This window comes from Macaca nemestrina, chromosome 7 (genome assembly GCF_043159975.1).
Source record: "Macaca nemestrina isolate mMacNem1 chromosome 7, mMacNem.hap1, whole genome shotgun sequence".
NCBI lineage: Eukaryota > Metazoa > Chordata > Mammalia > Primates > Cercopithecidae > Macaca > Macaca nemestrina.
Genome location: NC_092131.1, coordinates 91,260,881 through 91,270,399, shown reverse-complemented (window position 1 = coordinate 91,270,399; position 9,519 = coordinate 91,260,881). Strand labels below are relative to the sequence as shown.

The 9,519-nt window shown below is 35.2% G+C and overlaps 1 long non-coding RNA gene across 1 annotated transcript; it reads left to right on the top strand.

Annotated features, from left to right (window-relative positions):
• Nucleotides 1–343: 343 nt before the first annotated feature.
• On the top strand, nt 344–7,284 carry LOC105479411 (uncharacterized). The gene is made up of 3 exons (XR_985885.3): nt 344–1,473; nt 2,600–2,749; nt 7,041–7,284. It is a non-coding gene; the product is annotated as an uncharacterized lncRNA (long non-coding RNA).
• Nucleotides 7,285–9,519: the final 2,235 nt, after the last annotated feature.

Below are 9,519 nucleotides of genomic sequence, written 5' to 3'. Positions count from 1 at the left end.
TTGTAAAAGTGCAGTGTGCATAAGCTGCCTCAGTGTGACACTTTCCTTTTTTGAGACTAAAGAAATTCAGGTACTATTATATGGTACCTCGGAATTGTCATCAAGAAGTTTTAAAAGCTGACTTGAGTGCATTTCTTTGATGCTCCTCCTAGCTGAAATTAGAACATGTATAAACTATTATCGATATTTCATCAGGTAAATCTTGAAATATATGATAAATTAAATTTGTGAAATTGTTCTGAAGCAATGAATGAACTCTCTAGATTAACTAAATGAGGATAAAATAAAATATTCCTGTTTATTTTCACTCACAAAATAGTTGTTCTCTAGGTAATCAAATATCCATAATAATGAGGAACCCAAAAAGTTTTTATTTTACCTGATATGTATTATAGTTAGTTCAAAGTTCAATAGAAATCTTTCTTTTTTAAATTTTTGTACACAAAGTTCAACTTTACCTAAGGAAATGTTAAGGCTATTTTTACATTGAACTTCATTTTTTTTCTTTTTTTGAGATGGAGTCTTGCTCTGTTGCCCAGGCTGGAGTGCAGTGGTGCTATCTCAGCTCACTGCAAGCTCCACCTCCTGCGTTCAAGTGATTCTCTTGCCTCAGCCTCCTGAGTAGCTGGAACTACAGGTGTGCACCACCATGCCCGGATAATTTTTGTATTTTTAGTACAGATGGGGTTTCACTATGTTGGCCAGGCTGGTCTCGAACTCCTGACCTCATGATCTGCCTGCCTTGGCCTCCCAAAGTGCTGGGATTTCAGGCATAAGCCACTGCACCCAGACTGAACTTCAATTTTAATACCACTTGGGTCTTTATGTATTTTAACTAGTATGAATCGTATGTTTTTCTTACTTAAAAGCATCAGTAAAATGCATTTTAAGATTAGCTGCTTGTTCCTCATAAGGTTTTCATGCATGAAAGCTGGTCAACACAGAAGAAACATAAAACTCATTATTGGCACTAGTTCAGGTCTGTTACATTAACTGGCCTCATCACAAAGCACTCTATTGTTTGCTTACACATTGAAGAAAAGTAAATGAAGGTTAGATAAAGTTTTATCTAGTAAAGCAAAATATCTGGCCATTTCTAGTGTTTTCCTTTTACCTTTCTTTTGAATCTTAGAACAAACCTGCCAGATAGGTATTACTTTTCCTCCAAAAAACTGAAAAGAAGGGAGGTAATAACTTATCTAAGGTAATAAGTCAGCACATATGTATTCCCCAACCAACCCCCTTTCACTCACTCTCTCTTCCTTTTTTCCTTTATTCCCTCTTCCTGATTCACTTGTTAAATACCTACTATATGCTAAGCATTTTTATTGTTCCTAGGGTTTCAAAGATTTGGCATGTTCCTTCGTGCCCAAGTTGCTGGAAGGTACCAATATTCAAATAGAAACCATAAGCTAGAATGTAGTATGATAACACAGATTCATGCACTGAATCCCTGCAAAGAGGAGCAAATAGGTAACATTTTGAGGGTTGGGGTGGAAGAATTGGGGAAAACTGCATATAGGAGACTTTGCCATATAAGTAAAATAATAACAGTTTTTCAAGACAGGAAAAAAAGGCAAGGCAAGAAAGGATATTCATGACAAAGAGAATTCAGAAGCAAATTCACAGAGGCATAAATTAGGTTATATATTTAGAATAGCACAATTGCCCCCTATACATTATGGTTGGAGCACAGAAAAGAATGGAAAAAAATAGTCTAGGCAGAGTGCACAGAGGTAAGTCAAGAAGATCATGACGATTGTGTATAACAAACAAATGAGTGATTTGTTTGTTTCTATACAACATCCTCAAAAATGGAGTCATGCGGAGTAACTAAGCTCAAATTCAGCACATGCAAACATGTACACGCACAGGGATAGGTGAGTGCTTTTCTACTTTAATATGAATTTGAATATTAATTGGATCATTCTTTCTTTATATTGGACCGTTCTTCCACTCCCTATTATATCTGGTCCAAAATAATCCATTTATATTACAAGTTTTCCCCTTGTATGCATTTAAATTTAAAAATTGTCTCTAGACAAAGGGAGACAATTTAAGATTTTAAACCAATATGGCTAGAACTATGTCTGAGAATTGCCTACCATTATAGGATACTCTTTTATAGACTATAAAGTATTCCTAGATAAGAGCAATGGGTAGGGGTAGAAGTAGCATATTCTAAGCTCAGTTGGTCAAATACATGGCTAAGTGTTTTTAGATAAGTAAAGTTTCACAGCTCTTGGAAAGGACTGTGCACAATTACTGTACAGTTGACGTTCAAACAATGTAAGAGTTGGAGGTGCTAGCCATCCACGCAGCTGAAAATCCAAATATAATTTTTGACCCTCTCCAAACTTAACTACTAATTGCCTACTGTTGACGAGAAGCCTTTCCAATACCATAAGTGGTCAATGAACACATATTTTGAATGTTGTATGTATTATATACAGTATATACAGTATTCTTACAGTAAAGTAAGCTAGAGAAAAAGAAAATATTAAGAAAATCATAAGGAAAATAAAATATATTTACTATTTAGTAAGTGGAAGTAGATCATCATAAAGGTCTTCATCCTCATTATCTTCATGTTGATTAGGCTGAAGAGAAGAGGAAGAAGAGGTGTTGGTCTTGATGTCTCAGGGCAGGCAGAGGTGGAAGACAATCTGTGTGTAAATCACCTGCACAATTCAAACCCATGTTGTTCAAGGGTCAACTGCATTCTTGAAAATTGCTTAAAAAGTACATTGTAAGTGTTACCACAAAAAATAGTGAGTATGTGATGTCATGCATATGTTAAATCAGCTCAATTTAGCCATTCCACAATGTATACATTTTTGAAAACATAATGTACACAATATATATAATTTTGTCAATTAAAATGAATAACTACTTTAAATAACTGTACACAATCTCATAGACAATTTGAGGCTCTACCATGGTGGACTGAAATTGAAAATCCCCTGCCTTATTATCAATCTCTTCTATTAGAAAGAGAAGGAGAAAAAATGTCTGTTCTTATTTTTATGTCTGATATTTTACTTTTTTTTCTGTCCTTTTCCATTCTCTTAGGGAGACAAGAATATCGGCAATATGTTAAACAAAAGTCTTTTCCTAAATGAAAATTATTACTTCTCTAATGCAAGCCATTGTAATCAGAATTGTAGGTGCCACTAATGAGCCTGAATATGTTGCTCTTCTCCAGAGCACAATCATTAAAAGTAATTAAGTTGGTCTTGGGGAAGAGTAGGGTAAAATGGGAAAGAGAGCTTTACATTTCTTCTCATATTACTTTATTTTCAAATAAATAAAGTCGCCTGGGCGACAAGAGCGAAATTCTGTCTCAAATAATACATAAGTAAATAAGTAAATAAACAAACAAACTGAAAAAAAAAAAAACCCCACATATGGGAATACTTTCTTTACTGGCAGAATCTTGCTAGATATATGCTAAATAATATTCTCTTTAAAAAGCTCCAGAAATGACATAAAATGGGAGAAATAACCTCCAATAAATTGCTGTGCCAGTAAGAAAGTTAAAAAAACCTACAAAATATCCAGAAACCAAAAATAAGATCAAAGCACATACAAGATGATGAAATATATTCAAATATACCCATACTTCCCTAAATATGAATGGACTACACTCTACAGTTGTATTATTGGAGAAAAAAAGCAAATCCATCTACAGGAGATTTACAAAGACACTTGAAAAACGCATGAATTTGAAATGTTGACAGTGACAGCACAGAAGGTTCAAGAAAATATTAAATAAAAGAATTGAAAGCTATGATAGCAACAGTTATAACAAGTAGCCTTCAACATCACTTTTTACTGCTTCTGCCACTCTATCTCCTGTAAGTCACCAAGTCCTATGTTAAATGTCTCTTAAATGTTTCTTGTTTGGGATGATTAAAACCTTTTGGAAATAGTGGCGATTATTGTGCATTATAAATGTAATCAATGACACTGAATTGTACCCTTAATAAGGCAAGTTTTCTGTTGTATATATTTTACCAGAATAAATTTTTTTACAAAAAAAAAAAAAGTCTTAATTTAACCCTCTCTCTTAATCCAGGAAAATTCTCCGTTAGTGAAGGCTCCTTCCATGGACAACTTATTACTTCCTAACTGGTCTTCTTGCTCTCCCTGTTTTGTCCTTCAACCCCTTATCAGCAAGGAAGCCAGAGTCATCTTTATGCCATTATCCTGCCTAGTAAAGGTCCCCGACCACCATCAGTAGTTTTACTCTGTCAATAGGTTAAACTCCAAACTCATTAATACGGCTTCATTATCAGCCCCTTCATTTTCCACACCCTACAAATCTCTGCACACTCATCCTTTAGTGTATCCTGCTTGACATCTTGCCTTGAACTGTGTTCAACTCCTCAAACACATGCTTTCTTTAAAATCAAGGTCTTTGTCAGGCTCTTCCTTCTGTTTAGAAAACCCTTTCCCTTTCCCATCTTCCATCTTCAAGCCAACCTTTCCCATTTCTCTAGCTAATCCTTGCCAAGTCTTCAAATTTTAGCATAGGCATCCCTTCCTGCAGAAGCCTTTTCTGGTTCCCTAAATATAGTTCAGGTGCATATTTACCTAATAATTGCACTCACTGCACATTATTAAAATCACCTGCCTGTAAGTCTGTATATGTCATTATATTATAAGCAGTAAGGTCAAGAAATATGTCTGTTGTATCAAACATTTAACATCTGTGTCTACAACTATGTTAAATAATTGTCAACTTACAATGAAAATGTTATTTATTGTTTTGTAAACACCAATACAAGAAAATCTCCTGGATGATAATAATAATTGTGTCTATTACTAGATAGTACTAAATAGATACAGTGTCACAACTCTGGAATAGTCTACATTTGAGGTTAAAGGTTTTTGTTGTTGTTTGTTTGTTTGAGACAGAGTCTCGCTCTGTTGCCCGGGCTGGAGTGCAATGTCACAGTCCCGGTTCACTGCAACCTCCGCCTCCCAGGTTCAAGCGATTCTCATGCCTCAACCTTCTGAGTAGCTGGGATTACAGGTGCCTGCAACCACACCCAGCTAATTTTTGTATTTTTAGTAGGGACAGGGTTTCACCATGTTAGTCAGGCTGGTCTCAAACTCCTGAACTCAGGTGATCCACTGGCCTCAGCCTCCCAAAGTGCTGGGATTACAGGCATTTAAAGTCTTTCCTGGTATTGATCAATAGGTAGAAAGAGGATAAATTCTGAATTGTTTCCCCTTAACATGACAATTTGTTTGGTGTACATTTATTTTGAAATGCTACCAAAAATTTTCTTTAAACTCATTCTACATGAGATGTTAGTTAAAAACAAACACTAAATTCATGTTAAACTTGCCTTTATTTTTTATTATTTCATAGTTATCTAACATAGAATAAAAAGGGTTAAATAAGAGGGGATCAGGGCGACAGAAATCCTCATAATCTGGAAGCTAAATTTCCCATGAGAAGTTGAAAAGCTTTTAAGGAGAGAAGAACAACACATAAGGATATCAGAGTCAGAGACAACATTAAAAAAAAAAAAAAATCAGAGTCAGAGACAACGTTAAAAAAATTGGGGCCAGGTGCTGTGGCTCATGCCTGTAATCCTGGCAAGGCGGGTGGATCACGAGGTCAGGAGATTGAAACCATCCTGGCTAACACGGTGAAATCCTGTCTCTACTAAAAATACAAAAAAATTAGCCGGGTGTGGTGGCAGGCGCCTGTAGGCCCAGCTTCAGGAGGCTGAGGCAGGAGAATGGCGTGAACCCGGGAGGCGGAGCTTGCAGTGAGCTGAGATCGAGCCACTGTACTCCAGCCTGGGCGAGAGAGCAAGACTCTATCTCAAAAAAAAAAAAAAAAAAAAAAAAAAAAAAAAATTGGTCTGACATTCCAAACACACGAGAAATTAGAGAAAATTAAAAATTAATGCAACAAAACACATTCTGCTACAGTCCAACCTCCCTAGCAACAATTTGCATCCATATGAATTTTATATGGCATACTTTGACTGTGAAATTTAATTAAAAATAATTATAAACGCAGCTCCTTGACGCTACTGAGGATTTCACAGTTTGAATCTTTACTTTTGAAACATTTTATTTTCATAAAATATCATGCATCACTAATGGTCTTGTCAGAATTTGCCTTCAGAAGAAATGACAACTCATCGAGTTCAAATATATCCAAGTAAATTTAGATGGAATGACCTAGGAACCGTGACTCAGGGTTCAGTCAATATATAAAGTGAATAAACTGAAAACTGTCCCTGTAGTTCCAAATTTGGCCTTGATGTTCATGCATTTCAGATGGAAGCTCTCAAGGGAACACAGCAAGAGAGCTGTCTTCAGCGCTACTGAAATGTTAATTCTGCAAGAAAATAACTGGATAAATAACAACAAAATGAATGAATGAATGAATGAATGAATGAATGCCAGATACTATAGTAAAAAGTATTTTAGGGATAGAGAAGGACTAACATAAAGATAGAGTCATTTATCCTATTAAGTTTTGGTTCCTATTTTTTCTCTTTTCTCTGTCTTCTTTTGACCCCAAAGTAAGCTTGCATGCAAAAATGTCAATGAATAAAATGGATGCCTACACTAAAAATGCGATCTAGTTTGTTTCCTAGGCATTATTTCGAAAAAATTGCAGTCCATAGTTTTTATTTGACATTATCTTAGATTTTCTATGAAAAGGGGGAAAAGCCTGATTCTGATTCCTCCACTTGCCACCCAGAAGCACTCAGTAATTTTGTGGAAATGTAATTGATTTATTTTTGTTTACTTGATAAACTCAACACTTTAGCTGGCAGGATGTCAGACTGAAATGCAATTTTACAGTCTCTTCGAAGGATGCAGTTAGTCAAACAACATGTAGCTAAAGTATCCATCTGGCTCCTGAATGTCTTCAGGACATGGAAGTAAGTGCCCTGGTTACAGGTTTCTCCAAATGAGCATTAGGAATATTTCCTTTTCTCTTCATCCATGTTGAAAGTTTTTTTTGCATTGTTTTATTTTTGTTTGTTTTTAATTTTTCCTAGCATTATATACTGAACTCCAGAAGATGAGGATGCGGATGGTTGAGATATGCTTTTGGAACTTGGGATTAATAAAGACAGATGCTAAATTCCTGAAAGCATTAAAACAGTAAGACCTGACACTGCATGTTAAATCATTGTAAGCAAGATCCTAACAGAGCGTTTGTGATTCGTAAAATAAAAATTAAAAAATAATAGTGTTCTGGGTTCCCTGGATATTTTACATCACAGAGGAGGAAATTAACAACAAACAGCTGAAGCATTTGTCTCTCCATATTGTAGCTGCTGGTAATCTTCAGCGCTGCAGATCATGCCAAATAAGGTGGAAAATCTGTGTGCTGAGTACTCTTTAAATTATAAAATATTATTTTAATATTGTCACTAAACATGTATACAAATAATTCATAAGGTGGCTGTTTTATGATTAAATTGTTTTATCAGTATTATGACTTTAGAATTATACTGAATATATATATGTTTATATATATATACATATATGGATAAAAGTATATTTAGTAGAAAATCTTCACTTTAGATTTTTCTAATCTCTTAGTTTGGGCATATTATATGCCATCTGAATATTTAAACATAATGTTTATTTTTTGTTTATGTGTCACTTTATTTTGTATTTACATCTTAGCAACATTTCTTTCAATACTTCCCAAAGTAAGTGATATTTTCTGAATATCAGTGAACATGGATGTCAGTGAAAAGACTAGAGGCCTGGAGTTTTAGTTTGGGGACTGCCACCAGTTATAGGTGTGGCCTTGGTTTGTCACTTAAATTTTCTGGGTGAACAACATTTCTTCATCTGAAAAATTAAGAGTGTTAATTAAATTAAGTGATTCAAGGTCTTCAAAACATCTCTGTCTGAATGAGAATGCATGTGTACACTTAGAAACAAGTGTGAAACTTTTGTGTAAGAATAGCAAATAAGAGCAGTGACAAATAAGTGAACTAGATGAAATAAACTGACAAAAGTAACAATATAAGTATATTTTCACATTGTCACCTTTGATTTTATGATGACTTTGAGAGAGCTCAGAGTGGGATTCTATTTTCTAGTAAGCAAGAATGAGGTTCACTAAAAATATATGACTTTCTCAAAATTACTGAAAAGATTACTCCATAAAACAAAGTGAATACTATCTTTTGACTTCCAGACAAGGTCTATGCACAACTCCTAATTGTAGGTCTACATATGGTAGGCGACTCTTACTACAACCATTGTTTATGACAATATAATAATAAGCTAATATAATTGTGCATAATTTGTGCATAAATTCATGAGAGAATGATTTAGATTATCATTGACAGAACACTGGCTGATTTTATTGATGTCTGCATTGACCTGGAGCGAAGAGGTATTTGGTCTGCTTTGGTTTTAGATCCCCATTTAAACTTTGAAAAGGGGGGCATAAAGCTTTCTCTGGTTAATTCTGAAAGTCTTCTATGACAGTTTACTTACAAAGAACAGTTAAGAAGTGAATTTAATAATGAGGTGCAGAAAATATGGTAAAGCATCTGGATCTCTGCCTCCTTGAATCTAGGTAATGATTTGGAAAACTGAGATTTTAAAAAAAATTATGCCATCAAATATCGTTAAACACCAGAGGCATGTGTTGTTGAACTAGGTCTTATACCCACCACACTGGACCATATGTTTTCACATAAATACCTGCTTAACGACATTACGATAATATTTGTACACATTTTAATCACATTCAAATTACATAAAAACACAAATAATAAGATGCGCTGGGTGAAGTAAAGCAGCAATGATTACAAGTGTTTGCATGTTAATGTCCTCTTGTGTTTGACATAATATTCAATTTAAGGTTGGAAGTAGATGGGAATGGGAACATTTCAAGTGATATTTTTTCTCCTTTTTCTGTAAACATGACAGAGTACTTTAGCTAAATTTGAAGGAGGGCTTTTCCAAATACAGGAAGCAGCCTGAGACATGTTTCACCATTGGTTGCAGAAAAAATTGGATAGTGTCAACGATGAGAGGGTTATCAAAGATGCAGAAGAGGAAATGGGTTAATTGCTATAGGATCACAACCCTCAAAACTGAAGTTGAACTTTTTAGAATGCTTTACAGTGGGAGGGCACTGGTGTAGGCCTGGCAGCCATCTTTGTGAAGGTAAAGCAGAGAAATAGACAAGGAAGCAGGGTAAGGAGTGTCTTACCATTCATTCAATAATTTTAGTTAAAATCTCTCCATGTCAGTCAGGCACTGTACATTTGCTCTCACCTATGTCTGCCATCCCCATGTTCAGAGCCTTTTAACCCCTTGTCATACCTTTCCAGAAAGTGACACTCCCGTGCTTGCTTGCACTGAGCTGGGAAGTAAAGTGTAGTATCTGGTAGCTACTTAGAAAGATCTTCAGTCAACCCTGTTTTTAGCTCCATTTCACACTCCTCCCATCTAAGGAAGCTGATTCTCCACTTTCTGAGCCACCTTGGGGTTTATCAGTAA